This window comes from Aulostomus chinensis, chromosome 15, assembly GCF_037954235.1.
Source record: "Aulostomus chinensis isolate RoL2024-O1b breed Wild chromosome 15, RoL_Achi_v1.0, whole genome shotgun sequence".
In the NCBI taxonomy this organism is placed as follows: Eukaryota; Metazoa; Chordata; class Actinopteri; order Syngnathiformes; family Aulostomidae; genus Aulostomus; species Aulostomus chinensis.
Window position 1 is genome coordinate 6,493,243 of NC_141334.1, and position 19,750 is coordinate 6,512,992.

The 19,750-nt window shown below is 38.5% G+C and overlaps 1 long non-coding RNA gene across 2 annotated transcripts in view; it reads left to right on the forward strand.

Annotated features, from left to right (window-relative positions):
* The first annotated feature begins 4,112 nt into the window (after positions 1-4,112).
* Positions 4,113-19,750, forward strand: part of LOC147248449 (uncharacterized) — a 50,238-nt gene continuing 34,600 nt past the window's right edge. For both annotated transcript variants that reach the window (XR_015109292.1, XR_015109293.1), the window contains exons 1-2: positions 4,113-4,184; positions 11,998-12,108. This is a non-coding gene — a long non-coding RNA (uncharacterized LOC147248449). The remainder of the gene's footprint in view (positions 4,185-11,997; positions 12,109-19,750) is intronic.

The window sequence follows — 19,750 nt, forward strand, 5'->3', positions numbered from 1 at the left end:
AGTTTCACAGGCTCTCAGGGTGCTTTTTATCCCCCAGACACAATGCTATCCATTCATTTTACATCAAGAGACACTGACACTAATTATTTGAAGGGTACACAAGGCTACACAGCCCCGTGATCCAGAGGATGAGGGGAGAGTGGGGGACAGATGGACAGGGACTTGGAAGAAAGATGCAGAGAGAGAGAGAGAGAGAGAGAGAGAGAGAGAGACACAGACAGACAGAGAGATAATAGAGATGTAAGCCTAGTTTAAAAGTTTTAGAAAGTCTGGTGAAGTTTTGAGAGTGTTACAAACTTCACTGGCCTGGGACTAGAGGTTAAAGGGGGTAGCTCAAACATCAGCCTGAGATGCTCTACTAACGGCAACATGAAATGTTTGAGGCTAAACTCTGAAACCCAAAACCAAGATCAAGGCAGCACTTGACCAGAACTCTTCTTGACCTTATTTAGCCCTATCCTACAAAAACAATATAGATGCATGAGGAAATAATGACCTATGAATGAACACGTGAAACATTCACTCAAGCTGTACACATTACGTGTTGTAGGCTATGCGTAAAACTGTCTTGCAATTATTCATCGAAGTGTTAGTGAAGTAGTAGAGAATATTTCCATCAATAAACACAACACTGAAATCCTGATCCTGATAAATATATGTTATGACCAGGCTTGCCAGGAACATAACACGAAAGTGTAAAAATAAACAAGAAAATAACATGAAATAACTTAATGGATAAGGTTGTACTAAACTTAAATGTATTTTGTTGCGCAAAAAGGCTAAGAGATAGCTAACATAGTTTGACATAGAAAAAGAATTCTGGACAAAATACTCAAATAAGACCAAAGAATAAACAAAAAACTTATAGACATTCAGTGTTTCAACTCTGACAGAAAAAACTCTTGCATTCCATTCTACTACCCAAACAAAAAAAGAATACATTCTGGAGAAACACCCTGTAAAATGTGAGAGCCTATACTTAGACGTGCAGGTTAACAGTTTCAAACTAAACTTTTGTTTCAATAAAAATAGAAAGTCAGGATACAAGGACTCAAGTCAGCTGGAGGTGACTTGCAGTCAACAGAGTTACAGCACAGCTTGTAAAAGCAACAAGCAATCAAAACACACAACCAGATGACACAGGCCAGCCTCTCACTCCAAAGCAGAAATAATTGGTATCATCTTCCTGTCTGGCTTGATCTGCTCTGTGCAGCTTTCCATCAAAAGCACCCTTGTTACAGATTCCTCAGGAACCATGGTGCCACGCAGCTTCTGGACTATAACTGAAACACGCTGCGTATTTCTGATGGAATCACAAGCATTGACTCAAATGGTGCGTTGCATAGGTGATAGAAAGAGTATTATAATGATGAAAATGCTTCAACAAACACATTTGATCTTTAGCCTTATATTCAACCGCTGGATCCTCAGCTGTACAGAATAAGAGATATTGTGGCAATATGCAGTTTAACACTCCACAGCATATCTCACCTCATTAAGTTCCTTGATTTGTGCTGCTTAAACCACTGGATCCATGGTTTGGACAAATCCCTCTGTCCAAACTATGGACCCAGAGGCAATTGGACCAAAGTGCAGAGAACAGCAGAGGCTTCCAGGGACTGAATAAAACTGATGAAATTGTATTAAACAAGCAAAAGAGGAGCAATAGGGTATCCATATCTAGGTAACCACTGGCAAGAAGCAGACAATAAAAAAGAAGAACTCAAGTAGATTGACTCTACGGCTGGCTGAACAAAGACTTAACCTGAAAACAGATCTAAGCTGACAACTGGACAGTGAGTGAGTGAGTGCAAGAAGACGACACAATAAATGACACACAAGAAACAAACTTTGCTAAATAAAACAAGAAGTCCAAACAGAAAATCAACTGCACTGCATCTTCACTGTGTATGTATCTTCATCTTTGATAGCTTCCTACTCGACAAACAACCAAAAGACTAAAAAAAAAAAAAAAAAAGGCTCACTCCACATCGAATTATCTCAAAGAACACACTCATTCCTCATTTTTCATCCATTCATGGCACATTCATTTCTCAAAATTTGTTCTCCCTCTCTTGACTTGCCGCTCCATTTCTCCCGTTTTGCATGAGCACTAAGTTTTCCGCTGAGACGACGCTGTCATTCCTTTCCATTTGGGACGACTCGATGCTCTCCAGGAATCTCCGGGCAACAACGAAAGAGATGGGATGACAGGGAGAGGGACAGAGAAGCCGGGCCGAGGCCAGGAACCATAGATCCGTAACCAATCTACCATGATGCTTTGCTCTGCAGTTCTGGGAGTGAAGTCAATCTCTTGCTTTATAATATCGTTACACACATTCAGCTCTGATGTGCATGGACACACAGCCACTATACAATGCCTATCATATGTACTTAAATTAAACTACCGCCACACCTCCCCTCCGTTAACTTAATATCTTATTTCTTTTCTGCTTTGGAGGTGAGGTTGAAAGCTGGCCGAAATAGGTTTTCCATTACCTTGATCACAGGTTGTCTTTTGTTCTGGTGATTGTTGCTGAGGCTCAAGAAAACGGGTTTTACCTAAAATGATTCTTTGAGAGGCAGCTACTGTTCTTTTGAGATGTCAATGGAAACGAATAATACCCTCATGTCCTAGGTAGCTACTTTGTTTTGTGGTTATTTTCAACCCTAAGTTAATCTAAACCTAGACCAGTGCTAACTTTGCTAATGGACCGGACTTCTGCTCAGTGGCTGTGTTTACATTTGGGCATCAACAAATTTTAAGCAAACTTTGAAAAAAAAAAAAAGAGGAAATGTGAATTAAAACCATTTCCATCAAGTGGTTCAGAGTGAAGAAACCAGACAACATAGCACATATTTCCATTAGAAAATAGCAGTATACAGTAAGTAATATTAAGATTGGTTGTCATGGGCAGTGAAGAAGAAGAAGAGGTCATGAACCCTGAAACATGGGAGGGCATTGTTTTGGTGATCTACCCGTGAAAAATAGAGTTTTCTTGAGGAATTATGTTTGGCTGGACAAGATGGAACAGCTCCAGGGCCAGCTTGTTTTGGGAGTGTTGCATGCTGTCTGGAGTTGATATATGAGTGTGAATCTCTATGAACACAACAGTGGTGGACACTGCTTGTCAGTCATGTCAGATTTGCTTATTTGAATTTCCATCCATCCATTTTCTTCCATTTATTGCGTTAAGGGTTGCTGGGGGGCTGGAGCCTATCCCAGCGGGTTTTGGGCGAGAGGCAGGGTTCACCCTGGACGAGTCGCCAGTCCATCGCAGGGCCAACACATAGAGACAGACAACCATTCACACTCACAGCCACACCTATGGTCAATCTAGAGTATCAATCAGCCTCGTCCCCAATTGCATGTCATTGGACTGTGAGAGGAAGCCGGAGTACCTGGAGAGAACCCACGCAGGCACAGGGAGAACATGCAGACTCCACACAGAAAGATCCCGTGCCCGAGCCGGGGCTCATCTATTGTCTATCGCTTATCCTGTTAAGGGTTGCAGGGGGTGGGGGTGGAGCTGGAGTGAGGCGGGGTTCACCCTGGATGGGTTGCCAGCCAATCGCAGGGCCACACATATAAAGAGAAAACCCTTATTTGAATTTGGGGTTTTCAATTGTATTTAGTCTTTAAAAAAAAAAAAAAGACAATGAGGGAAGAAAAGTGGGGAGCAGGTTATGCCTCCATCATCATTGGTAACCAAATCAATTTGTGTGTAATGTGGCCTGATAGATGGAGGGTTTATTAGCAATAGTTCTGAGTGATAGTCACACATTTCCCTAGAAGGAAAAACAAACAAACAATTAAACATGTAGTGAGAAAGCAACTAAGTCTAAAATATTAACTGTCGGTGTAATACACCCAAATATGTTTCCACTTTGTATTTTTACTTTTTTGTAATCATATTTTATAAAATAACATAAACATACTATGTGTTATTTCTGCAGCTGTGACATACAAAACATTTCGGACATTAGGAAATTAATCTCACAATTATTTCGAGGAAAAAGCGTTGATTCATTAGCAAAAGAGAGAGTGGAAGCAAGAAAGGGGAACCAATGTTCTCAGCAGGTATGGAGCTCAGGTTTCTTACGGTGAGGGACACTCATCGTTTGGATGGAGATGTTTATGTTTGTCTCTACATTCCTTTGAAGGATTCGCAGGTGTTTTTCAGGTCAGTATTCTGTGAAAACACAAACTCACACACACGCAAATGATATCTGAGAATGTTAAACTTCATTTAACAATAGTTGGAAGCGGTCATTAACGAGTTAAGTGTGAAAACAAACGACCAGAATCTGGTATAAAGTCAGAGCCGCATACCGCCGTATCATTCCAAGATGGCGCCGTTACGCTGCGCTTTAATGAAGCCGTTAGCATTTGTGTGTGTTGATAACGGGTTGTTAGCTTGATTGTGTGTATGTCATTGTGTGGCTGAACACATGACACACACGCTGTTGCATTTAGATATAAACAGGCTGGTTTGTTTTCAGTTTTATTTCAGTTTGATTCTTGAACTTAATTAAGAATCCCTCTGTGTTATGCTGGATGTCTAATGTCTTGAATCGCTTCACAATAAGTATTATTTAATTTCATATGCAAGATGGTGTTTGTAACGAATTAAATGCTCTATGTGATAGTTAAACAGATGTTAAACTCAGTGAATACTGTTTATGAATTTTCTTTTTGATTTACAGACTGAGTGAATCTGAAAATGAGTTGAGATGGACAAACACTAGAAAAATTATTAGCTGAATTTCAAATACAATAGACTGAAACAGAATATGAACAATAGTGATTCATGCACAAGGGAACAATTTGAAAACTTGTTTGATTGATTTTTGAACAAATGAGAGTACATTTGGAAAGAGAAATGCGTGGTTCTTGTCTTCATCTCTTTCTGTCAACATCTTGCCTATGGTTTTCAGAGAATTGAGAGACGGTGGACATAAAAAGCCCTTTGATTATTATTCACTATGATAACAATTATCAAATTGTTAGGAATTTGAATGCAAAAACAAATAAAATGTGTGTTTTTATATTTCTTTAAAGATGGGTATCAGGAGAAAATCTTCTCTGCAGTTTCATTCATCACAATTTTTCTATACGATTTGAGCAAAACATGTTTAACCTGTCCTTGTATCAAGAAGAGATTGCTCACTGTAAACTCAACAATAAGAGAACAAGGACATAAAAACATCAAAGTAAGTCAAGGTTAACATAATGAATAGTGATTCCAGTCCATTCTTTCTTATGGCAACCAGCAGTAAATGATCTGAAGAATCAGAAATGCTCACTGCTTTCATTTGCTTCAAATTGGATCTGATCTGATCTGATCTGATCAATTGTCCTTGATACACACTACTTAATTTTCCAGAAATGATCATGATGACTGTAGGAGCCATTTCTATGTAAATGGATGTAACGTACCAAATTGGGACAGTAGGTGTCCTCACTGTCGTAGGTGGAAATGTCTATGTAGGTGGGAACTTTCCATCATATATATATATATATATATATATATATATATATATATATATATATATATATATATATATATATATATATATATAAAATTACACTGGTTTAAACTTCTGCAGTGTTCTAGGCCATTAAAACTAGAGATCTTTCCATCCATTGAGTTTATAAACTTTAAGGTCCCCCAAGATACAATCCACAACTTTCAGTGAATGGATAAAGCTGTTAATCTGAGTCAAGTCAGGCTGACATATTCACTGGAAAAGCAACAGTAAAGCAAACCGTTTCATATCTTTTCTCCTTTGCATCAAGCAAGTACAATATGAGGAGTTCCAATGCAAAATCTCTCACTGGTTTGGGTCAAGTTTGATTTAACCCAGCAAGTTTTGAAAGCATTTTCCCAGTCAGCAGACACGATGGATAAAAATGATAGATCAAACACAGATGTTATGCCCCCTGCAATCACACAGGCTAGGAAACCTAATAACAGGCTACTTAATGGGTCAACCCTATGATGGTGTTTATGATGTATTGGGCAATCTTCTACTCACACCCTGCAGCGCTGCGGCCCCTTTCATGCCTCTCTAACATTCATAAGGACCAACTCGGCCTGAGATATACACTAGCCTGGGTGGAAGGAAGGGAAATATGAAGACACGAGGAAGAGAAAAAATAGAGATGGTAGAAGAGAACAAAATGGCGGAAGAAAGAGCCAAAAAATAACATTTATGGATAAAGGAAATCCATATTACACTATTACTGGCACTTGTAGTCCACTCAGTCACTATTGACTCTCTGTGCAAGTTAAGCATTGATTTGTGGACGGTAAGGATTCAGACCCCATCATCGGTTGTTTTCATTAAAAATAATGTTAGAATTTTAGAAGGCCCATGTAATATATGCAACTTCTTGTGCTCTCCAAAAAGCTGCCGGAATCAGAAGGTCTGTTGCAGACCTCCAGCTGTTCCATCTGTTAACAAAATGTTGGCTCACTCTTTGGTATTGGTGGAAAAAAAACCACCATCAACCCCCGCAGGTAGAGATTTGACAGGCATAAGGTTGTTATTTTGAGCTGTGAGAAATCAACAATTGCTATCTCTGTTTTCCTTTAAGTGGGATATAAAATCCCATTTTAAAACCGTCTTTATGAAATCCACACAAAGAACTTTCTTAACCAGTTCTGACAAACAAATTTTTGCTATCTGACAATATCATGGACAGCCTCTGTAACAATCCTCCAATACTCTTCAACTTTGACATTATAATACAACATGATTCCTTGCTGCATGGTATTTTTTCAGTTAATATGAAAGTGATGTTTTAAAGGTCTTCACTGGAGGGGATTCATTTTAGTTTTATAATTCTTTGGCTCTGTGAGCTGTGGGGGCTGCTGTGGCGAGAGAGGAGCAATTTACAGCAGATGGACTTCTATTTGTGGGGTCACTGGGTGGTTGTGTTAATGACCTCCAGCAAGAATATAATATCATCACCGGTGTATGTCTGTTTGTTTGCAGGTTACCTCAAAAGCTGATGAATGGGTTTCGATTAAATTTGTTTTAAAGATTCAGAAAATAAAGACAGGGGTTATGATAAGAAAGATCAAGCGATAAACTTTTGGAGATGATCTGGATCAAATTATACGTAGCTCCATGTGGAACAGGTTTCCTGAATTCATCTCTATCGTGTGATCCGTGGTCCAGAAGACCTGTTTTTGATATAATGGTCAATATTTTTTCAAAAAATAAAGTAAGCTTTTTTTTAAAAAATTAAGTTTACTGAGGCTATGCACTATATAAATACAGGTATGATTATTAATCTCCAGGAGATAGTTTTGGAACATGCCATTGTTTGCTGATGTGACAGACCTGTTATTGTTCATTGGAAAGAAACTTTCTGAAGGGACTTCAACAATAATATATTTATGTTCTTTATCTCTATCTTTGTCTACATAGCCTCCTTTGCTGAGGTATAAGGTGTCAAAATGCAAGCAAAGAATTCATTCTACTAATTCTTAAACTTAGTGAAATGTTTTTCATCTGGACTATATTTATTCCCATTTTTAGATACTAATTCAGTTTTTGACCAGCTGTTTTGAACTTTTTTGTCTTTTTTTTTTTTTTAATTTCCTTGTTGATCATTTCCTGTTTTGATGTGAAATCTTTTCCCTGTTTTGTCTGTTTGCTTAACTTCCTGTCTGTCTTTCCCTCCTTTTTTTGTGCACTCACCTGGGTTTTGTTTGTTGATCAGTCTTTGTCTGCCCAGTCTATTTCCATGTCCTGTCTAGTCCGTTTCTTCTCAGCCCTTCTGTTCTCCCACCTCTCTAGTTGTGGGATTATTTGATTTTTGTAATTTCGTTTGGTTTTCTGCATTTCTGTGGTTTCTTTGTTCCTTGCCTTGTTTTTTTCAGCTTGTCTGCCTCCTTGGGTTGTGTAATTTTTGTCAGTGGAGTTAGTTTGGTTAGATTTGTAAGTTTAATTGTTGTTTATTTTGCATAAGTAGATGGAATCCTTCATTTCACACCTGCTTGTCTTAAAAAATAAAACAGCATCATCTTGGTCACATAATCTCAGTTATGTAGTTATGATGCTCCTGTTGTTTCATCTCTTGTAAACAATGTTGAGTTGTGAAAGTAAAATTAACAGAGCAAATGCTGCCCTTTGTTTAGCTCCCAAAACCAAACCGTGACATTAACCTTACAAGTGAAAAACTAAAAAATAGAATTAAAAGTAGGAAAGGAACTCAGGAATTAAGCCCAAGAATTACACAAAACTGCACGGAGAGCTGCCAAGTGTGTGAGGTCAGTTCAACAGGAAGTAGTGGGTGTTCCCATGCTCAACACACACACGTCACACACCCAGTTACAGCATATTGCCTCATAATCCCTTTGGACTTCCTCATGTTTAAAACACAAATTCTCCATCCTAAAGCAAATTAGTTATTGATTATAAAAATCCAGAGAAGAATTTTTTAAAACGGTGTTGGATTTTCCCTTGCCACATTTGTCTCTCACAAACTTTCATGAGGACACATTCAGTCTCAGAATGATGCAAGGACATGGAAAATGTGGAGATCCGCTTTCACTTTTTCTCTTCTCTCAGGTACTTTTCTGTCCGCTTAAAGGAAATAATTACACACAAAGGAAATATTTCATCATATTTTTTACATGAATGCATTTGACATATTTGAAATAACTCCCAAAAGCTTGTGGGCTCCATTTATGTGCTGGTGAGATACTTATGAGGTGTATGACCTTCTTTAAGGCCTTTCTCAAGAGACACATTTCATCTCAATGTAAAAATACGATTTTGTGGGCTTTACATCACGCTTTACTTTATTTTATTTTTTTATTTGAATGATTTACCTTAATTTTTTTCAAAATGACAAATTTCGAAAAAGCCAAACCTCACCTTCACACTTAACGTTTCTCAATGCATTCAAGCCATCTTATTAAATTGCTGTCACGGTAATCCAACCCATCAGAGGAATAAAGATAGAAGTCTGTTGAATAAAATCTTGATCATATCTCGTGTTTCATATTTCAAAGGAGCTGCATTAATTTATGTTGAGAAAATGAGTTCAAAGATACCTTTCTGTCCAAAACGTAACATGGCGCATTTATGTAACTACATTACTAAAATTCTAATGGGTACAACAATCTGTTTCCTGGTGCCCTTCACTCTACATCGGGATTAAAAAAATGTGAACACAAGGTATAGATTGTGTCAAAGTGTATTTGTACAAGTAGGAAATACAAACAAGAGTGAACAGGATAGAAATACAGAACAGAATGAACGGTGCAGCGATGTGATGTGCAGGTTTAATGAGATAGGCTAGATGTTGAATTTATGTGACCTTAGAAAAATATGAATATATATATATATGTTTATTTATATATACCATATTTCTTAAATATTCTGTAGTAAAGTATATTTCTGTATGAATGACCTTGTTTAGGAACCTAAGAGTAGAAGCTCCTCCTGAGTCTCTCTGATCAGATCAAAGTTCGTCCTCCATGCGTCTCAGTTGCATTTACACCTGCACTCTCGTGTTCAGTTTTTATCTATTGTAATCCAATCACAAAAACATAAATTGATTCCAGTTGTAAAGTTGGTCTTTGAGCTGCTCTAGTGAAAGTGGTACATTCTCGCCAACTGCAGCAGACTAGAAATCATGACCCGGGTGGGTGATGACTTTTAAGATTCTCCCCGCTTTGGTCTGGCACCAGCTGGCCAATGTCCTGGAGGTGTGTGAGTGCACCCCCCTATGATACCCTCTGTAAGCTCTACTACTCTGCAGGGTGCCTGCACGGTTCCGCTTCCATCCAGACCCTTTTGACTTGTTAATGACCCACTAATTAGAGACTGGGGTTTCTCGGCGCTGAATACATAAAGCAGCATCAGATACTTGTATTGAACACAGACTGCGGTTGGTTTTCTTGTACATTCAGCTGAAAACAGATGACACCTTGTGAAAGCCGCTCAGCTTGCTCAGCGTTTCCACGCACTGACGGTCAGAGCTTCCTGTCAGATACTGCTCGTGATGTCCAGAAGGTCGTGGACTGAACACTCTCTCTTAGTGACCTTCAGGCTGCTGAGGCTGACACACATCTCGTTCATTAACAGACAGGCAGGGAGACTCAAATATGTGAATGCCCTCAAAGACATTTTTGAAGTTTGTCTGTTAGAAAAATTTTCAGTAATTTTGATTTTTTTTTTCTCTTTCATTGACGTTAATTCATATTTCCAGTATATATCCAGATACTTATGGTTTCAGAGCTGGATTTCTTTTCTTTGTGAGAGAAAAAAGAGAGAGAGAGAGAGAGTCGCTTGAACCTCTATGGAAAAAGAATCTGAAATATTTCTAATTTTGTGTCTGCTTGAAGAGCTGCTTAGTTTTGAATTAAGGCTGGAGAATCCACTTTGAGGTTTCCAGCAGGATGAACATGTTTTTAAGTCAATTTCTCTTTGAATGACTGATTTTTTTACTGATTTCTCTGACTGTTCATCTTTGAACATGCCATTTTTGATTCATGGCTACTAGCTGCTGAGAGAACTATTACTATTATACCTGTGAACTCTCAGACCCATTTAATGACTATTTGTGTTTTTTTTTTTTTATTTCCTGACAATGATGACACTCGTCCTGCGTTCCCTTTGATTCACAAAAGAAAGAAAATGAAACCGATGGGACTCTGAATGTGATTGGATCAACCTAAAGGCTGCCACACAAAGATAGAATGGAGGATTTAGACAAAGAGTGTAGCTTGTAAAACTGGACTGAGTGACACGTTGAGGTGACACCTCCCAAATGTTTGTGAGTTCTCTGAGTATGGAGACAGTCTTTGTTCAGTCCAGATCATGATGAATGTGTTTGTTCTGCACCTGTACCTGCAAAACAAACTCAAAGGGAAAGAGCGAAGCGAGTGTGTGAGTCACTTAATCCCCCATTAATCTGACATTTGGAACATTCAATATTGATGTAGCTGTTTTGCAATTGATTCTAAGTACATGTGTGACAAACAGTGTGGCTCATACTTTGTTAAAGGTAATAGGTTGCTGTATGTCATCCTTAAGACGATGATCTATTGTTGTACTAATTCTCAAAGTCTAAAGGTGGATATTTAGCTCTAGCTGCTAACAAGGGCATCCCGCTGTGGCCAATTAGCACATGAGAGTATTTTCTCAATGTGAGATCTCCAACATGAAGACGGTCATTAAGTAACACAGGTTATTTCAGAAAAAAAAATAGCATGAAACATTATATATTTACTTGCTCCTTATCTTCAACAGCTCTCATAGCCATTTTATTTCATATGAACATAAGTCACAGTCATTATCTGCATCATTAACGTGTTAAATTCTGAAATTAAACCCAAAGGCAAAATGTCTGGAGTGCACTGGAGGTTTGAGAAAGGGGAAAATAATCGTGGGTCATGTGGTGCCAAGATGGTGGGAAGAGGCCAGCAATACTCATTATCAAGCAGCACCTCTCCTAGCTCTATTTGTACGTGTTGACAACAAGTAGGAGGTTTATAGGAAAGAGAAGAATTATGAGGAGATGGTCAGGGTGGGGTCGATGACAAGGTCAAAAGGAGAAGAGACAAATCAGAAAGCAATAAAGTCCAATCAATTTTGAGTTGAGTTCTGGTAAAAGATATGAAGATATTATCCCCTGTTGATAAAACTTACCAGATGACCAGTTCCTTATTCATCGTTTCTGGTGTGGGAGGGATGCAGTAGCACCCTTGGGATATATTGATTTTAATTCCCAGCCAAGTCACCACTGTTACATGCTGGCATTTAATGTCTGGTGAAGAGTGGGTGTTGTTGCATTACACTTTCAAGACATTTATGTCCCTTTTCATATAACTGTAAAGAAACCGTTTTCCCTACCTAAATCTGAATGGTCCTTGAGGTAGACATCTGACTGAAATGCCCCTTGTTTTTATCGGCAAATTCCTGATTCGTCCATTGTTGTTTTCGTGTCTTTCCTCTACTCTCTAATGATAGGTAAGTGAGGAAGAGGACGAAAAAAAAAAGTTTGCAATAAGACAGAACAACATACGGTACGAGAAGCACTGTTGAAGACATGAAAGAGGACAGCATGGAAGAGAAGTAAAGGTAAGAAGGAATCAGAGACGTGTTGACAGAACAGGAGGCAGGAAGAATTTCAAACCTTTTCTTCTGTTTGATAATCCTCCATGAGATTGCAACACACAGGCTCCATAAGAATAGATCCTTTACAGCTGCTGCTGCTGCTGCTGCTGCTGCTAAGGTGAATCCCTCTGCAGTCAGGTCACACATCCCTCCAGCTGAATTTTAACTGTTGTTTAAGGTGTAATTCGTAACTGTGAAACGAAGTTTATAGGATACATGTTGAATATCTTTGCACATTGTTTAAAAGTAAACTCCCCATCTTAAAATGTAAAATGTTTGCATTTACTAGCACCTACCAGAGCCACAACTCTGGTGTTTTCAAAGCCCTCGAACGGAAACCTTTTAAAAACTCCTCTGACCCCAAACTGGAAGCTTCCGCTCCAACTTAAATATGTTGATAAATTAGCTTTGGAATGGCTACCAATCCATGTTTCTGCTGTGTTCTTAAAATGATACTGTGACTCTTGTGTGAATGAAGATCCTGTTTTTAAAAATCATAATTTAAATGAAAAGTTAATTGTGTGGATTTGGCCTTTGCTTGTTGCTTCTACAAACCTACATGGAGATACCTTTTTCCTGAAAAAACAAGCCAACAAAAAAATTTCACATTTCAAACAGTAAATGTTAACTGAAGGTCTGGCTACAGGTTCTGCAGCCACTGTGTTGTATCAAAAGTTTACAGTCGCAAAACTGTCACAGATTATTTCTTTTACAGGCTTGGTTGCTCAAACCTCAAAACAGTGCAGCCTTCAGATATATACAGTTAGGGTGTGTGTGTGTGTGTGTTTGTACGTGAGTGTGCATGTAACCAAGTGGCACAGGTTGTTGCATAAAGCCAATTATTTGCTGACATGTACAAAATGCAGCTTCTGCAGTGCTATAAAATCGGCTACAGTCCCCTGAGATGCAGCAGCATAGACTGTGACAGAGCGGTAGTCACCATCTCTTCTGTCACTTTCATATTCAGTGTATTTTTCTTTTTTTATTTATTTAGCCTTTATTTAACCAGGTCAACCCCATTCAGACACAGTGATCTCTTTTCCAAGGGAAGCCTGGCTGAGACAGCAGTTTAAACATTAAGTTTCAAGAGTTAAAATGAACAATGCAGAGGCCACATAAGATACAAATCAAACAACAACATAAAAACAGATACAAACAGGTCAGTGCAATAAAGTTAAATAGTGGGGCTTTCATGTAAAGCAGTGTAAAAGTGAGGGGAGCCAAATATGGTTGTCTCAAGGATATATAGGACGTTACATTTCACTTTTCTGGCTGTCTAGATTTTATAGAAGGGGTTTGGTTGTATTGAACAGCTCCATCTTAGGTTTCTGTGCATTAACTTGACTTACTGCATTTTTCAAAAAGGCTTGTACATTAATATTGTTAAATGTGATGTGGGTATGATTTGGGCGGTTGTTTGGTTGCGTCTCTCATTTGTTATTCTTCTCAGGTCTTTTCTAATGGTCTTGCAGTCTTAATCAAACCATTTGTCAGTTTTTTGCCTTTTAACAGGCTTCTGTTTTTGTTTCTTGTCTCGTCTTTAACAGCCGTCTAATAAAATATTATATTGATTAATCAATGGAAGTGTTTATGCCATCTCTGGGAGACAGATTGATTATGGTCAAATATTGATATGTCACTCATCAGCCTAGGTGGGTTCAAGCCCGTGATTAATTTGTCTCCACTGTGAGCAGGAATCCATTTATACTGGTTCAATTTTTGTAATTCATTTAGCCTGAGAGTTTAGAGAACACATTTATTTGGTTGTGGTCTGGGAGAGGGGATTCCTTTCTGATAGGGGAGGGGTCCATATCAGTGATAAAAGCTGAGGAGTGTGTGAATCTCCCAAAGGAGACTCTCATTAATTATATGGAGGTCAAAGGCTCAGCGGAACTGCTTCACCTCCCAAACACTTTGATTTATTCAAGGTCAAGGTTGATGGTCGGTGCTCGTAATGAGGGAAACAGACTAAACGCACACTCGCCACCCTGCGTGTCGATCACATTTGATTCAGTTCTTGTTCCTGGTTTCAGATCTCCAGGTGGAAGCGTGTATCCCGAGGTTCTGAAATAGTTGAATTCTGAAAGTGCCCAAATTACCTTTTTAAAGAAATATTTTCATTTGGGATCAGTTTACGTTCACTTAAAGATACTTAGAGGAAGCACATCAATCCAAATTAAAAGATCCCTGTGATGCCAGATGTGTTTTACACATTGATTGGATGAAATGATTTCTTGTTAAGGAAGGAGGAAGCTGACAGGAAAGATTTAAAGATGGCCTTAATGTGCACCGGGCACTCCAGCAATACGATGAAAATACGATTGCTGAGCCCCAGTGTGATAAAAGATGATTGGAAATCATCACATTTAACAGGTGTAAACATGTAAAATGATGAATATATAATTGTAGGAGGTTTTTCTTTGGATTTCATGCATTAAATTGCTTATTGATCATTAATATTTCACAGCACAAAATGGAAGGAGGCCCTTGTGCTTATCAGCATGAACGCTGTTAGATGTTGATCCTACCAGAGAACAAGAGTTGTTGCCACAAGAGGATCCTGAATTGTTTGCATGCTCAATTTAAGATCAAGTCTGTGCAAATGTGCCGTTGACATGTGTCCAGAAACTGCACGGAACTCCGTGTGTCATCTTTCTGTTATTTTGTATTAATCTCTCTTTATTTTTAACTGGTTCTTTAATGGACTATCTACCTTTTTCTGTCCTTTCCTGCATCCGGCTTTCTCTTGCTTTGTCTGACTGTTTATACGTAAACATCAAATGAGTCAACTGACTGACCTTTGTAATCCCCTGATTACTCTTGAGAGTTGTGTATCCTAGACATGTTTGTTGTGTCAAGAGAAGGATCAGCATACACAAACACATCACCCTCTCACACACACACACACACACACACACACACACACACACACACATAAATAAAACAAATAGACTTGTTCAGAATTCCCATATGCAAATGCTGGCACTGAAAACTCATTGGCACAGTATAACAAGCTTTAACACATTCATAATGTGCCAAGACACACACAAACACAAGCAAAAATGCTTAACACAAACACACATTATTTGACTCAGGCACATATGCTCAATTATTTCCCAGTCTTCTCTCAGCACTTCATTGATCTGAAGGAGTACAGCAGATGTAGAGTCTGTTCTCTTCGACAACTACAATGCTTCATAATGAATTGAGAGAAAGACAAATTATACCAACGTGTCCTTCATCATTCATTTCATCTACATGACACAAAACGTACAAGAACACTTTTTTTTTTTTTTTTACAAAATTACAGGTAAGGACGGTGTTGACTCATACATGGCTGCTCAGATAACTTAAATAAAACCATACAGTTTTTAAAAATATCATAATAATACAAAAATACGGCAATATGGTAGTCGTAATTGGGACGAGATTCAAAAACCAAATAAGTGATCCGAAGGGAAGCTATAAGGACATGTTGAACACTGAAAGGAGGAGCTAAGAAGTGGTGATTTATCTTGAGCTCCGTAAACAGCATGAATGACAGGATGGCTGTTAACATAGTTCCTTCTGTATTCATGCACAGCTTCTCCAGATTACACTGCAGGTCAGCTGATAGGCAGAGGTGAAGGGGATTGACTGATCGCTGAGAAAGCAGGGTGAACTACCAGGCCCTGCAAGATGTAACGTTTACACTGACTGTGTGCTACTTTTTACAGAAGATGAATATGAATTACAGTGAATTATAGTCAGTGCAATTAAGATTTGAGTGTTTGTGTTCGGGTCTGTCTAATATCTCTTAGCTGCTTTATCATCATCATCATCTTCAACAATATGTTTTGAGGTTTGACCCGGAGTAGGAACTTGAAAGGAAAATGAAACTGCATATGTTGAGCTATCACTGTAGTTGTCTTTCACTTTGGTTGTAAGTCGCACAATTCTCAGGTGTATTGACTGTCATTGGCCTCCTTCCATCCGGGCTGGTAGCTGACTTTTAACTGTTTGTGAAACTAACTGATAAGTTGTGGCAAATAACAAGGAGGAGCTCATCATTATCATAACATATACAGAGAATCTTGCAACACTGAAACTCTAAAACAACTTAAAGGATTTATCTACTAAGATGTATTTACACATAATGTGCTCTCGCTATCTCTTCCAACTCCTACTTAATAGTGCACATTTCCTGCTTCATAGATCTGCATTCCTTTGACCTCAAAGGCGTTTGTCTCCATCTCCTTCCTCTCACAACATCTGAGAGCTCCGCTTCACATGTGGGAGCCTGCTTCATGATCCTGTGGGAATTGCTGCACTTTTCGTCTTTTAACACTCTGTGGCCATGAAATATGACATTAATACACACACGTTGGTGCCTGTATAGATACATAGAATACAAAGCAAGGGTTTAAAAGCAAAGCCGTTCTGACTGGAACGATCTGCTGGCCGTCACAGCAGCTGAAGATGTGTGAGGTATGGATGGCTTTTCTGTCACGGCACACTGTATGTAAATGACAGCCCATGTCAGTCAAGCACAGAGAGTTAAAGAGATAGGGAATGAGAAGAGGAGTGAAGGTATAAAAAGGGGGAGCAGCGACACATTGGTCAGTGCATTTTAATGTCAATTAAAAATCAGCACCGTGACAGGAAACTCTCCATAAAGCTAGGCAGCTGTGACGAGAGTGACTAATAGCAAGGACGGGGCAACGCCTCCTCGTCTTCCCTCTGTGCTCTATCGTGTGTTTATGCCCTTCTCTTTCAATTTCTTTCCAACACTTTCACTTTCAGCACTCACTTTCTCTGCCTGTTGTTACTTTCGATTTCTGCTGGCACCTCCTTGACCCCTGTAATATCTCTCAATAATGTGAGGAACATGGAAATAGATGTGGCCTTCATATGAGTCATGATAATGGCTGCCCCTCCTTTTGACCCCATCACCTCACCTTTCAGGTCCAATGAGAAGAACCAAATGCCAGCTCTAATTTGCATGGAGCCCATTAGCTCTGCTCCGGTGACTTGAAAATGGGAAGATGGGAGTAATTGGGAATTTATTTTTTTCTACATCTATAGATCCCTTTAGACCTCTGGCAGAAAGAAGGACGGTTCTAGGCTCAAATGACTGCCTCTGTAAACAGTCCACTTCTTGGAATTACAAAGAACATGTGTAATTTAAATCAAGACAATAGATCAACTTATGCATCCATCTCCAGTTACCATTACATCCTTTTTTTTTTTGAAGTAAGCATTATCAGTATTTAAAAAGGTTGAATGTGTATTCATGGCTATCCATTTGACATTGTAACAGCAATGTCTCCAGATGAATGATGCTAGCTATTAAAGTATATTAAGGGTTGTGCATTTTCCATTGGAGTCTGTCAATGATAAATGATAAAATCTCTATGGCCGCTGTAGGTGCTTTATGATACCTGAGACAAATATGTGCTCTTTTCTTTGTTGTTATGTTTCATTTTGTAGTCGGACTGCAAAAATATAAGCATTTAAAGGCCATTTGCTACATTAAGCACATTAAATCAATCAGACTTTATGGTAAAAGCCTTGTCTTAGGAAAAATAAAAAACACTGATTTACTCCACAGCTGGTTGCAATTGATTTAACTATTTCAACAAAATGTGCATTAAGCGAGACAATTTTTATGGAGGTGTAAATGCTTTCAATGTGGTGCAAGAGTGTCAGGTTACTCTAAGTTAATTCTTCTGTTTTTCACCCGCAACAATCAGTGGATTGGATTTTCTCACAAAAAATTAATTGAGAATGATCTTGACAACCAATTGATGGCTCAAATGATACAATAAAAGGGATGTCATGAAACTTTATAAACTGACTCTTAAAGAAAAGGAGCTTGTCTAAAACCATATAATTTAATTCAGTGTAAAGACACTAAACATTTCTGCATTTAGTACCTGTGGTGACAAAAAAATGCCCTTTAACGAGAAGACACACTGGAGCAGACCTGGGGTATCTGGGTATTAACAGTCTCAATACAATGCAACAGTTGAGTGTTGTTGAATTCTTATTTAAACTAATATCAAATGGGTAACCAAATTGACCCTGTCTGAGCTGCTCCAGCTGCTGGAAAGCAAGGTCATCTGATTTCTCTTTAGTTAGAGTTGAATGCGCGAGGCTCTCATTGAAACTTATTTTGCTGCAAACTTTAGGTCACAAAGATTTGTATTTGAAAATTGCCTCATTGTTCAAAAACAGCCAGAATTTAAATAGGAAAAAGCCTTCACAAATATTGGTTAAATACATCAAGCATGTGTTAAAATCAGAACATTTGTTATCCAGTATGTGAAGGTTTGAAGGTTGTATTTGCAGAACAACTATATTCTGATAGAAAGAAAGAAAGACACCATTCTGATAGAAAGAAAGACACCATTATATAAAATGGTAACATGATAGAAAACAAACCCTACCAGATAATGAGTCCAAAATGAGCGCACATGCATAAATTAGATTTTATTTCCAAATGAGTTAAATAAATTCAGTCCATTTCCCAACAGTTAAATCTAAAGTCAAGTCCATGTTGAGCAGAAATTAATTTGTCTGCTATCAAATTAATGTGAAGTCTCTGATAGAAATAAATGTTGCGCATACAAACAGTTGTGGTTCAGTGATGGCAGAGAATATGCGTCATGACGACAGCAAAGTAAAAGTGGAAAACAGCTTGACTGAAGGTTTTAATGGATTTTACTTGTGACATTCTCTTCCCACAGACTCAATCTGAATACAGCTGAACATTTTACATCATGTGCTAACAGAAGCATGAAGGACACGTGGACTGTGTACATTATATGCCAGACAAACAAACGGTGTGTTTGTTATATTGTGGGTGGAAAAAAAATAATGCATATTTGAGTATTTCCAAAACAGCAGGCCAACCTTGACCAGATCAAAGTAAAAGCGTTATCGCACAGAGGAGTGTGGCCATTTTTAATGGATGTGTCAGATAACCCGAAGAGCACAAAAACACACAAGTCAACGTTACAGCCTTCTCTCCTCCAGAAGTGTCTGGTTGTTTCCAAATGCGTGACACAAATAAAGATACCATCTTAGAGATAATCAGGAACAGAGGAAGTGTTACACAACCTCACACAGAGCTGGGGATGTAGCTGGCTAGACACACCACATGTCATGCCTTTATCTTCCTCCGTACATGACTTCAAGCTTCATTATGTTATTTCAGAAACTTCTGTTATTCTTAATTTTTGTATTCCCTAATGTCAACAGCCGCTCAAAAACTATTCATAATGTGAATACAAATACTTATGGCTTTTTAAAAATGTTTCTTTTTTTTTTCTTCCTGAATCGGTACATCTTTAATGTGTCGGCCCAAGATGTTTAATCAGCGTGGACATCCCTAATCAGTCACTTGGCAACCACCATCTCTAGTCATTCACTTGTGTAGAGAAGACAAACAGTTTGTCTGAGGTTGGGCCTCCCACTCCATCCAAACACGCTTTATTGTTCTATCTCTGTTTACGACATAATTACAAGAGGATTTATGTCATTACCGTCCTGCAGCTTTGCCTTGAGTGCAGAGTTTCCACATAGTTGGGTGTCCTTGCAAAAGTGCCTGCTGGCCGCACACCTG